Genomic DNA, 11,307 nt, shown 5'->3' with positions numbered 1-11,307 from the left:
GCCTGGAATTCCCCTCTCTCCTGAGGGGAGAATGAAAGCCCATAAGAAAAGTTCTGAGGTCAGCATGGCCCTCCGTGATGTGGAAACAGTAGAGCAGGATTGTGAGGAAGAGTCTACGTAGATGGTCCTGAGACAGTATTTCTAGTTGCCCAGGGCCTGTACAAGGCATGTACAGGATCCAGAAGTCCTCATGAACCAAAGGGAGAAGGCGCAAACATTTGAGAGAACTGGTAGACTAGAATAGGTCCAAAAGCATTCTACCACCTATTAGATGAACATCAGAAAGTCAGATAATACCAACTATTGCTGAGGGAGTTGGGAAACCATCTTTCCCTGTTAGTGGAAGTCTAACTTGATACAGCTATTCTGGGGAGTTATCTGGCTTAGAGAAATCTGGTCATATACACTAAGATTCCCACTCCTGAGTATATACTCTAGAACCACTCTGACACGGGGCTATAAGGGAACATGTATGAATATGTTTATTTGGGAAGACAGAAAGTTGGTGGTAAGTGAGGTATCCATTGCTAGGGGAATGAATTAGTGAATTATAGGATATACATATATAGTGGAATTCTACATACCACTCAGAATTAATTATCTAGATGTACATAAAGCAACATGGATAGATCTTAAAAACATGTTGAATGAAAAAAGAAAAAAATTGTTCTATAGCACAGTTAGATGTATATAAATTAAACACCTACAACATAAACAGTATTACATATTTCTCAAAGATACAAACATACCTAAATACATTTATGTCTTATAAACATTTGTGTGGATGCCTCTAGCAACAAGGGGAATGGAAGTTATGATGAGAAGTTAAGGGGAAAACAATAAAAATTAATAAAACATGATATAGGCCTTGTGAGGTTAAATGATGGTATACTATGAGCTAAGAGATGTAATTAACTCTGAACATTAGGTTAAAAAAAGCGCTATAGTTTGCATATCTGAATCACAGTGAATGCATATGGTGATATACTGTGATGATTATATTCAGGAGAGGTGGTCCTGCAAGGAGTGACAAGGAGTGACCAGCCTCTATGGGTAAGCTACACATCCAAATTACATAAACAGAAGATTTCAGGACCAGGATGGAATTTAGTAAATTGCTTGTTATTTAGTTCTCCGATGCCCTAGAAGATGAAACATTTACCCCCTGAGATTAATTTTTCACTGACTGATCAAACTCAATGTACTATTTATGTTCTCTGTAACAGGAATTTTAAAGTATATAAATTTTTAAGTAAGAGTCTGATATCCAGAAAGACACATTACTTTCATCTGAAGTAATCTGAAGTTCAACTGGGTGAAATACTGCTATAATTTAAGCTCCTTATTTATAAAATATGGATCCAGTTAATCAGATTTATAGTGTGAAGTTGGAGCTCTCTCTGATAACTAGAGAAGGAGGTCTAATGTTCTTAAAATATTATCCCCTCTGGTCTTCATTATTTACCAGCTCCATGTTGGCTGTCACTAACTTTGTAGATCTCGGTTTCCTCATCTGTAAAATGATTGGACTAGTGCATCACTCCCTAAAAATGCTATGATTTCACAATAACAAAACCAAAAAAGATGATTAAAATCTACTTTCTACTAAATAGAAAGTCCTCCCTGCTGTATTTCTAACAGTCTACCAGGATTGCCTCAGGGTGAAGAGAAGTTGACAAGCACTAACTCCAGGCTGGAGTACCAAGACCCTGTCAGCCACACGGAAGAAGAAAAGGGTGAAAAACAAAAAGAAAAAAAGATAATTAAAAAAAATAATAAAAATAAATAAATAAAATAGTTAAAATAAAAAAAATTTTTTTAATAAAAAAATAAAAAAGTAATAAAAAAAAGAAGAGAGCAATGAAACCAATAAACAAATCCACCAATGATAACAAGTGCTGAAAACTAAACTAAGATAAACATATAAATCAGAAACTAGTCAGTCACATACAGCAAACCCCAAGTCTACATGTTGCTCCCAAAGTCTACGGCCTCAATTTGGGGATGATTCATTGTCTATTCAGGTATTCCACAGATTCAGGGTACATCAAGTTGATTGTGGAGATTTAATCTGCTGCTCCTGAGGCTGCTGGGAGAGATTTCCCTTTCTCTTCTTTGTTCGCACAGCTCCCGGGGTTCAGCTTTGGATTTGGCCCCACCTCTGCGCGTAGGTCGCCTGAAGGCGTCTGTTCTTCGCTGAGACAGGACGGGGTTAAAGGAGCAGCTGATTAGGGGGCTCTGGCTCACTCAGGCCGGGGGGGAGGGAGGGGTACGGAATGCAGGGGGAGCCTGTGGCAGCAGAGGCCGGTGTGACATTGCAACAGCCTGAGATACGCCGTGTGTTCTCCCGGGGAAGTTGTCCCTGGATCACAGGACTCTGGCAGTGGCAGGCTGCATAGGCTCCCAGGAGGAGAGGTGTGGATAGTGACCTGTTCTTGCACAGAGGATTCTTGGTGGCTGCAGCAAAGCGTTAGCGTTTCATGCCTGTCTCTGGGGTCCACGCTGATAGCCATGGCTCACACCCGTATCTGAAATTCGTTTAGGCTGTGCTCTTAATCCCCTCTCCTCACTCACCCCGAAATAATGGTCTCTTTCCTCTTAGGCAGTTCCAGACTTTTTTCCGGACTCCCTCCCGGCTAGCTGTGGCTCAGTAGCTCCCTTCAGGCTGTGTTCAGGTAGCCAACCCCAGTCCTCTCCCTGGGGTCTGACCTCCGAAGCCCGAGCCTCAGTTCCCAGCCCCCACCCGTCCCGCCGGGTGAGCAGACAAGCCTCTTGGGCTGGTGTGTGCTGCTCGGCGCCGATCCTCCGTGCGGGAATCTCTCCGCTTTGCCCTCCGCACCCCTGTGGCTGCGCTCTCCTCCGTGGCTCCGAAGCTTCCCCCCTCCTTCACCCGCAGTCTCCACCCGCGAAGGGGCTTCTAGTGTGTGGAAACCTTTCCTCCTTCACGGCTCCCTCCCAGAGGTGCAGGTCCCGTCCCTATTCTTTTGTCTCTGTTTTTTCTTTTTTCTTTTGACCTACCCAGGTACGTGGGGAGTTTTTTGCCTTTTGGGAAGTCTGAGGTCTTCTGCCAGCCTTCAGTAGGTGTTTTGTAGGAGTTGTTCCACATGTAGATGTATTTCTGATATGTATTTGTGGGGAGGAAGGTGATCTCCACGTCTTACTCCTCTGCCATCTTGAAGGTCCTTGTACAATTGCTTCTAAGGATACTTAGCATTTGTGGGCATGGGTTTCTCATCCCTAAAGTAAGAGAGTTGTTCGGATGTCTTCTAATGTAATGTTCATCTTTACTTCTTTATGAGTCCATTAATCACATGGGTCATGTCTCCTCACTTAGTACTGGCTAAAGTAGAAGTTCAAACCAGGCTCAAAAACTGGCACCTTTTTCTCTCATTGGCTTTGGTAAATCATGAGCATATTAAGCAACAAAACAAAATAATACACAGAAATCTATAGTTTTATTCCTTTCCCAGAAACTATTTTAAATCAAGCACTGTTATTATTTATATTATGCAGGCTTTCCCTTCATTAATAAAGCACTTTTTAAATAATAAAAATTTATTTAGAAACGACAATATTCCATGTTAGAGGAGGAATTGTTGTGTTAAATTGGATGAAGTTGTGCTGGTATTCACATCTTTAAAAACATCTTCCAAAACTTGACCCTGAATTTCGAAAGCCCTTGAAGCAAACTCTCTTAGTAAAAACTAGCAGGAGAAGGACTGAGGTAGAAAAGAGGTCATGACTAATTGCCTGGGAATGTTTCCTCACGCTTAAAAAGAGGTGGAAGAGTGGGGTGAGGAAGTGAGGTGGTGTGACCTTTTGATCCTAGATGTCTTGCTTATATTTCCTTATCACGAATCTTTTTGCTAAAAGTGAAGTGTTGGTAAAGTGGCTTTAGTCTGCCAGAGAGACTCTTGGCCTTGGTCCAAACCTAACTGAAATATTATCAGAAATACATTCTTGACCATGTATAGCACTTGCAAGTTCTTCTAATGAGGTCCACACATGGTAGCCAATTAGGCAGGATAATCCAGTGCCTTGGGCAGGGAAGAGAATGCCTTCTCACATAGGCGTTATCCATGTAGGGGTTATCCACCAAATGTGGCTTTGCGTGGCATGTCCAGGGGATGATGCCAAAGTGCTGTTTTGTGGGACAGAAATAAGTAGCATTATATATTTGTGAGGCTCAAAAAAGCATCTAGTTTTTATACTCTTATTTGAGAAAAAAAAAAAAGACTTAAAGCTCATTTTATTCTAGGATAAAACTAAAAAGAAACCTTGATGGAGTATGCCTCTGGAAGGAGGCTGCACATGGCAAGTTTAAGGAAGATGACATGATGGATGGTTAATAGGACAAGAAGAAAGGGTTGGTGACAGACTCGGGGAGATAACAAGCTCATGACACACAACAAGCTCACAATATACATACATTCATAGAACGTCTAGAATCAGTGTGGCAAAATACATAAGGGTCCAAAATATACTCTAAAACTTCAGGTATTCTATGCCTTTTATTTATATTGTGCTTATTTTTAAGGAACTCCGAGAGTCTTATTTTTAATTTAGATTAGTCTAATTTTGCCCTTGGAGTCTTGAAGGCCTCATGCTTCTTTTAGGCAGGCAGTAGACTCCTCCGATTCCTGGCACTATTTCATGTTAGGAAACCAAGTTCCACTCGACATTTCCTGAAGATAGCCTTGATTCATGGCAAAATTAGATCTGTTCTCCAGAGTCATCAACAGTCAAAACTTAAAAGGCATGTGGTAGAACCTGCCTCTGCCCAGAACATTTTGAAATTCCATGGGCAGCCAGTGAGCCTGCAAAACCGTGACCAAGTTTGCTTCACTGTCATTCTTTGGGGACAATGGAGCTGCACTCTCAAGGGTGCCCTTCTTGTGCTCACTGGGTTCCCTGGCAGCTAATACAAGAGAACATGGCAAATTGGCAAGAGGCATACATCTTATTCCTAGAAAAAGACTCAATACTAGCTTGTATATCCAAATATTTCAGAGCTGCTAGAGCTTATAGGGGAGGAAAAAAAATTTATCCTTCTCTCAAAGTCAGTCTCTATTATAGGAGAACCAACTGGAAATCTATCATTGGCATGGATCTGTCTTGACTGGATTTGCCACGGATGTGCCTAAGTGGAATTCTAAAGTCTTGGTCATTTTTGAAGACCATTCTGCTTCCTTCTTGTGCCTCTCTAAAGTGTAAACAGTGCTAATGAATCTGTGTGTTACATCTTGTGAGTCATATATTTGCATTTTAACAGGGGTGTCCTGGAGACCTTAACCCGAAGGACTGAATCTTACGGTGGGAATTTCAGCTACTGTGGCAGACCGGGGGGAAGAAATTTTGGGAATGAGTGTGCTTAGTGGAAAGGCTTAAATCAACCCAAGAGGATGGATACGTATAATTTATGTTGTGCCGTCACTTGCCAGAGTTATTTCTGGGAGCCCCTCTGATGTGGATTCTGTAGAACTCTGTGAATCAGAAGGAATGCAGTGAATGACCTCAGCTCCAAAGGGGGCTGCCTACCTCCATCTGTGCCAGGGTCTGACGACAGGGAGTAAAATATAGACCCTAGTCCTTGGGTACTGTGCCCTCCTGGAAGGTCTGGCCTTCCAGAAGGGAGGAACCCAGATGGAAAATGACCTGAAGTACATACCATTGAAGTGCCACATGGGAGGGAGAATAGTAGGTTTGTGGAAAGGGAGAAGACCATCCATTCTCTTACTCCTGTCCTGGAAGAGCCTGCAGAGTATAGGAAAGGGTGCTCATTTATCCTAGACCTCACTCTGCCGCCATCTGGGTGAGTGGCCTTGCTGTATTCCAATCAGCAGCTAAATCATCCAGTTGCTTCCTGGAAGCCTGCTCAAAACCAGACATTTCCTTGGAGCAACATTGGCAATTTCTTTTACTGTCTTAAGTTACTTCTGCTTTGAAAACAACTTAAACCAAATAATTTTAGAGATGATATATGGTAAAGAACTTTAAGACCTTAATTTACCATTTATTCATGTCTGGCATAGATCTAGAACCACTTTTGGGGGGAAACCTTGGCTCTGACTGCAGGTGCTATGAGGCCTCTGCAGAATGGCTGAGTTAATGTGCCCTTCAGGCAGGAGTCAGGATTAGGATCTTAAATTAGGCTCTTAAATAGTCAAATTGACTATTCAATGAGTTTTTTCTAATCATAAAGTAATTTATACAAATTATAGGAAATATAGGAAAATAATAAAAATCACTCATAGTTCTGTGTTCCAGAGATACGGCTGTTAAAACTTTAAACTATATGCATTCTAAACTATATGCATTAGTAACTTACTTTACAATGTAGGGAACACACCATATATATATATTTAAAATTTGTTTCTTTTACTTATTACTAAATCAGAAATGTTTTCTTATGTTATTAAATATTATTTGAAATCACGCTATTTACTGGTTGCATACTATTTCATTGTAAGAATATATTATAATTTATTTACGTGATCCTTTATGGTGATGGCTCAAATTACCTTGGTCTCTCAGGCACCTTTCTTCTGCTGATGTACCCTTAACTTTTATGAGAGATGCTATTAATAACATAGGCCTGTTATGATGGTTCATTTTATGTGTCAAGTTGGCTAAGCTATGGTGCCCGGTTGTTTGGTCAAACACTAGTCTAGCTGTTGCTGTGAAGGTAATTTGTAGATGTGATTAACATTTACAACAGTTGACTGTAAGTAAAGGAGATTATCCTGGGTAGTATATGCGGGCTCATCCAATTAGTTGAAAGCTTTATGAGCAAAAACTGAGATTTCCTGAAAAAAAAAAAAAGAAAAAGAAATCTGCCCCAAGACTATAACAGAAATTCTGCCTTGAGTTTCCAGCCTGCTGGCCTGCCCTACAGATTTCAGTTGTGCCAGCCTCCATAATCCCATGAGCCAATCCTTGAAATACATTTTTAGATCTGTTTTTCCGGAGAACCCCAACTGATACACCTGTAAAACCTGTTATCACATTTGCCTTGAGAATGTCATCAAAGACCTTGCCTATCACATAAATTAGAATGCCCACAAGAGATCTCACATAAAATTTTCTTAAAAATTAGTAGTAGGAAAATATCTGCTTCCACTGAATATTAGTATGTTTCCTATTCTCTGATAGTGAGAAGCACACCACTATCCTACTCTTCTTTGGGTTTAGTTGGGAAGAAGCATGGAGCTCAGCCATGGTGGGTCAATTTATATTCTTTCTTCTTGGTCACAACTTAGCACCTCACTTAAATTTTCCTCTATCCTTTTCTTTACTCTTATCTGTAAGATGTCTTAATTCTCTGTGGAAAAGGATAAGATGTAAAGAGCCAAGGTCCACCCTCTGTTTTTCTTCCTTTGATTTTAGGGTGAATGTTTTCCCTCCCTCTCTGGCTGAATAAAAATTATATTTACTTTTGCGCTTTTCCTAAAGACTTGAGAAAAACCATTAAACAAAATCTGTTTTCTTTTCTCCAGTCTGTACTGCAGTAATGGCTTCCCACTGAGTTACAGCCAGCAGGGCCCCACCACCTTGGGCAGGATCATTGGATCAGCTCTCAGGTGTTTGAAGTTGGCTAAGCCTGGTCAGTGGATGAGCCTAGAGACTAGAAGGCAGGATATTGGGTAGGCTTAGTTTACTCAATTACTTGTATGTATTAAAAAGCTTTGCTCAAGAATTTTTTTCCAATATAATCCCCATTATTTCAATTTGAAGGCCTGTTTCAACAGAAGTCATTCTGTTGTCAGTATCAAATTTTTCATAATAATCTGGCTCAGTCATGGCCATCGGCAGTTTAATAAGATTCAGATGGCATACAACCCATATGAAAGATGTGAAAATCTTAGACATGCATTAATAGCTCCCGGTCCTGGCAGCACAAAATATCACCAAACCCCAGGTCTGCTTTTTGCTTCCAGTAGATGCTTTTGATTTACAGGTACATTAAAATTACATAGGAAATGTAAATATCCAAAGTAAAAGGCATGTGAAAGAGACTATTTTACCTGTCCAGGAATATTTTATACTTTGGTGAGAAGATGATCTGGCAGCCTGGCACATTTGGAATTCCAAGGGAAAGAGAGCCAGACAGCCCTTAAAGAAAGATATATCGAATAGAGTCATCTCCAATGACTAGTGAATATGGTTAGTACAGTATATCAGGAAACAGAATACTCTCACTTTCTTCTTCTGAGAGTACAAAGTATAGAGGAATCTAATGTCCTTTGTAAAAATATTTTTGTATTTATTGTTTAGTCTCCCAAATGGCTATTCTCCCAAAAGGCAAAGATAGTTTGAGTCCCAGAATTTGGATTTAACCTTAGAGTTTCTCTAAATACCATTTGTCTGATCTTTCTTTAATATGGAGATTAAACGCAAACATGAAATTAGCTTCCTTGAAACATTCACTTTGAACTTTGCTTTTCTGCTACTGAGGAGATGATCTTTTGAACTGATGCCCTGCCACATCGACAGTGCGTTCAGAGCTTGGATGTGGGCCAGCCTTGCTTAGCCGTTTTTCCTTATTTAGCTCGCTCAATATTATTGGCAGGTTGCTTCCACCAAAACCCCTATTTTCTAAAGGATTTTTGACAACTTCAAGTAGGTTCAGTATCTTTCATGGGAACTTGTGCTAACTGGGCAGAAAGACTGAAGTGCCAATTACAGCAGCAGCAGAAGCTGAGTGGCTTTTGTTTTATTGGAAATATAATCCAATCCTGTGCAGGCCAATATATAGAGCCTATGATGTAATTTTTAAAGTAATACACAACCGAAAAACTATTTAAATTACATAGTGTTCCTTTTCTGAATGGTCTTGGAGGACCTTTTCAGATAATTTCAAAATTCTTTAATTAGTTTTATAATGGTGATTAGCATTATTATCCTCCCTTTAGAAAGGAGAATTTACTCTTATGATGAGCAAGGTTCTTTCCCTCTATTTTGGCAAGTATATGAAACTGTTTGAATCAGAACCATTCTTTTCTTAACTTCTGGGAACTCAGGATGATTGGTGGGGTAACCCTTTAAGTTAAACTATCTATTTGAAGTATTCCCTAAAATGCGAAGGCTGAAAAATCCACAGTTCTTAATTTGTCATCTTGGTAGCATTGCTCACTGATGAACAAAGAATTATTTGCTAATGAGGAACATTGATTCTTACTTGTTTTAATGCAGAATTTTTTTTTTTTTTTAAAGCTTGGCAGAGATTGGGAACGCCACTGACTAGACATAGGAAATATTCTTCCATTAACACTTCACAAATACATTTTATGATGATCCTGGATGTATAAGAAAAGCTTTATTAATTCAGTAAGGGCCCATATACAACATTTTTGGATGTTATATGTAGTATGAGTAGTTCTCTTTTTAAGTAAACACAGCATGCAATACAATAAGCCTAATAAAGCAAGGAATTATATATATATATATAATTCATTTTATATATTCTCCATCCTCAAAATTAAAGTGCTATGTATTAAACTGTGCAGAGTGAAAGTATTGCCCAGCCTTATTAGGCAATGAAGGAGGGCAATGCCATAATGATAGAAGCAGTGGGTGTAAAATTGGGGATTATCGGAAATTCTGTGGTTCAGGGAGGAAAATGGGTAGCTAATGGCAAACAAAAGATACTTAGGTTGCTGCTGCACGGGAAATATAAACTGTTAAGAGACAATTAGAATCATCAGTTAGCGTTCAATCGTTTGATTTCAATGATCAGCATTTTAATGGCCTTAGACAAAATTTTCAGGCCAGCATATTATGTCTTTTACTTCCCATCATTTATAATAGAGAATGATGGGAAATTAGTAAGACAGTAATTTTAGAGGTGACTTTATTAAAAAATTAATTTTTCCATCAAGTAAGATATACACACAGTCTTTGGAAATACTCATTTAAGTATCAGATTAAAAAAAAAAATTTATTGAAGTATAGTTGATTTACAATGTTGTATTAATTTCTGCTGTACAGCAAATTGATCCATATATATACATATATATATTCTTTTTCATGTTTTTTTCCATTATGGTTTATCATAAGATATTGAATATAGTTTCCTGTGCTATACAGTAGGACCTTGTGGTTTATCCATCCTGTATGTAATAGTTTGCACCTGCTAATCCCAAACTCCCAAACCTTCCCTCCCTCACCCCCCCTTGGCAACCACAAGTCTGTTCTCTATATCTGTGAGTCTGTTTCTGTTTCATAGATATGTTTATTTGTGTTATATTTGAGATTCCACATATAAGTGATATTATATTGTATTTGTCTTTCTCTTTCTGACTTAACTTTGCTTAGTATGATAATCTCTAGACCCATCCATGTTGCTGCAAATGGCATTATTTCATTCTTTTCCTATGGCTGAGTAATATTCCATATTATCCATTCATATATATATATATATATATATATATATGAATGGATAAAGAAGATATCTTCTTTATCCATTCATCTGTCGATGGACATTTAGGTTGTTTCCATGTCTTGGCAATTGTAAATGGTGCTGCTATGAACATTGGGGTGCATGTATCTTTTCAAATTAGAGTTTTATCCAGATATACGCCCAGGAGTCAGATTGCTGGATCATATGGCAACTCTATTTTTAGTTTTTTAAAGAACCTCTATACTGTTTTCCATAGTGGCTACACCAATTTACATTCCCACCAACAGTGTAGGAGGGTTTCCTTTTCTCCACGCCCTCTCCAGCATTTATTGTTTGTAGACTTTTTTTTTTTTTTGTAGACTTTTTAATGATGGCCATTCTGACTGGTGTGAGGTGACACCTCATTGTAGTTCTGATTTGTATTTCTCTAATAATTAGCGAGGATGAGCATCTTCTCATGTGCCCGTTGGCCATCTGTATATCTTCTTTGGAGAAATGTCTATTTAGGTCTTCTGCCCATTTTTCAACTGGGTTGTTTGTTTTATTGTTATTGAGTTGTATGAGCTGTATGTATATTTTGGAAATTAAGCCCATGTCAGTCACATAATTTGCAAATATTTTCTCCCAGTCCGTGGGTTGCCTTTTTGTTTTTTTAATAAATTTATTTATTTATTTATTTATTTTTGGCCATGTTGGGTCTCCGTTTCTGTGCGAGGGCTTTCTCCAGTTGCGGGAGCGGGGGCCACTCTTCATTGCGGTGCGCGGGCCTCTCACTGTCACGGCCTCTCGTTGCAGAGCACGGCTCCAGACACGCAGGCTCAATAATTGTGGCTTACGGGCCCAGTTGCTCTGCGGCATGTGGGATCCTTCCAGACCAGGGCTCGAACCCGTGTCCCCTGCATTGGCAG

The sequence above is a fragment of the Balaenoptera acutorostrata genome, chromosome 7 (assembly GCF_949987535.1).
Source record: "Balaenoptera acutorostrata chromosome 7, mBalAcu1.1, whole genome shotgun sequence".
NCBI classification, from domain to species: Eukaryota; Metazoa; Chordata; class Mammalia; order Artiodactyla; family Balaenopteridae; genus Balaenoptera; species Balaenoptera acutorostrata.
Note: the sequence above shows the minus strand (reverse complement) of the source record.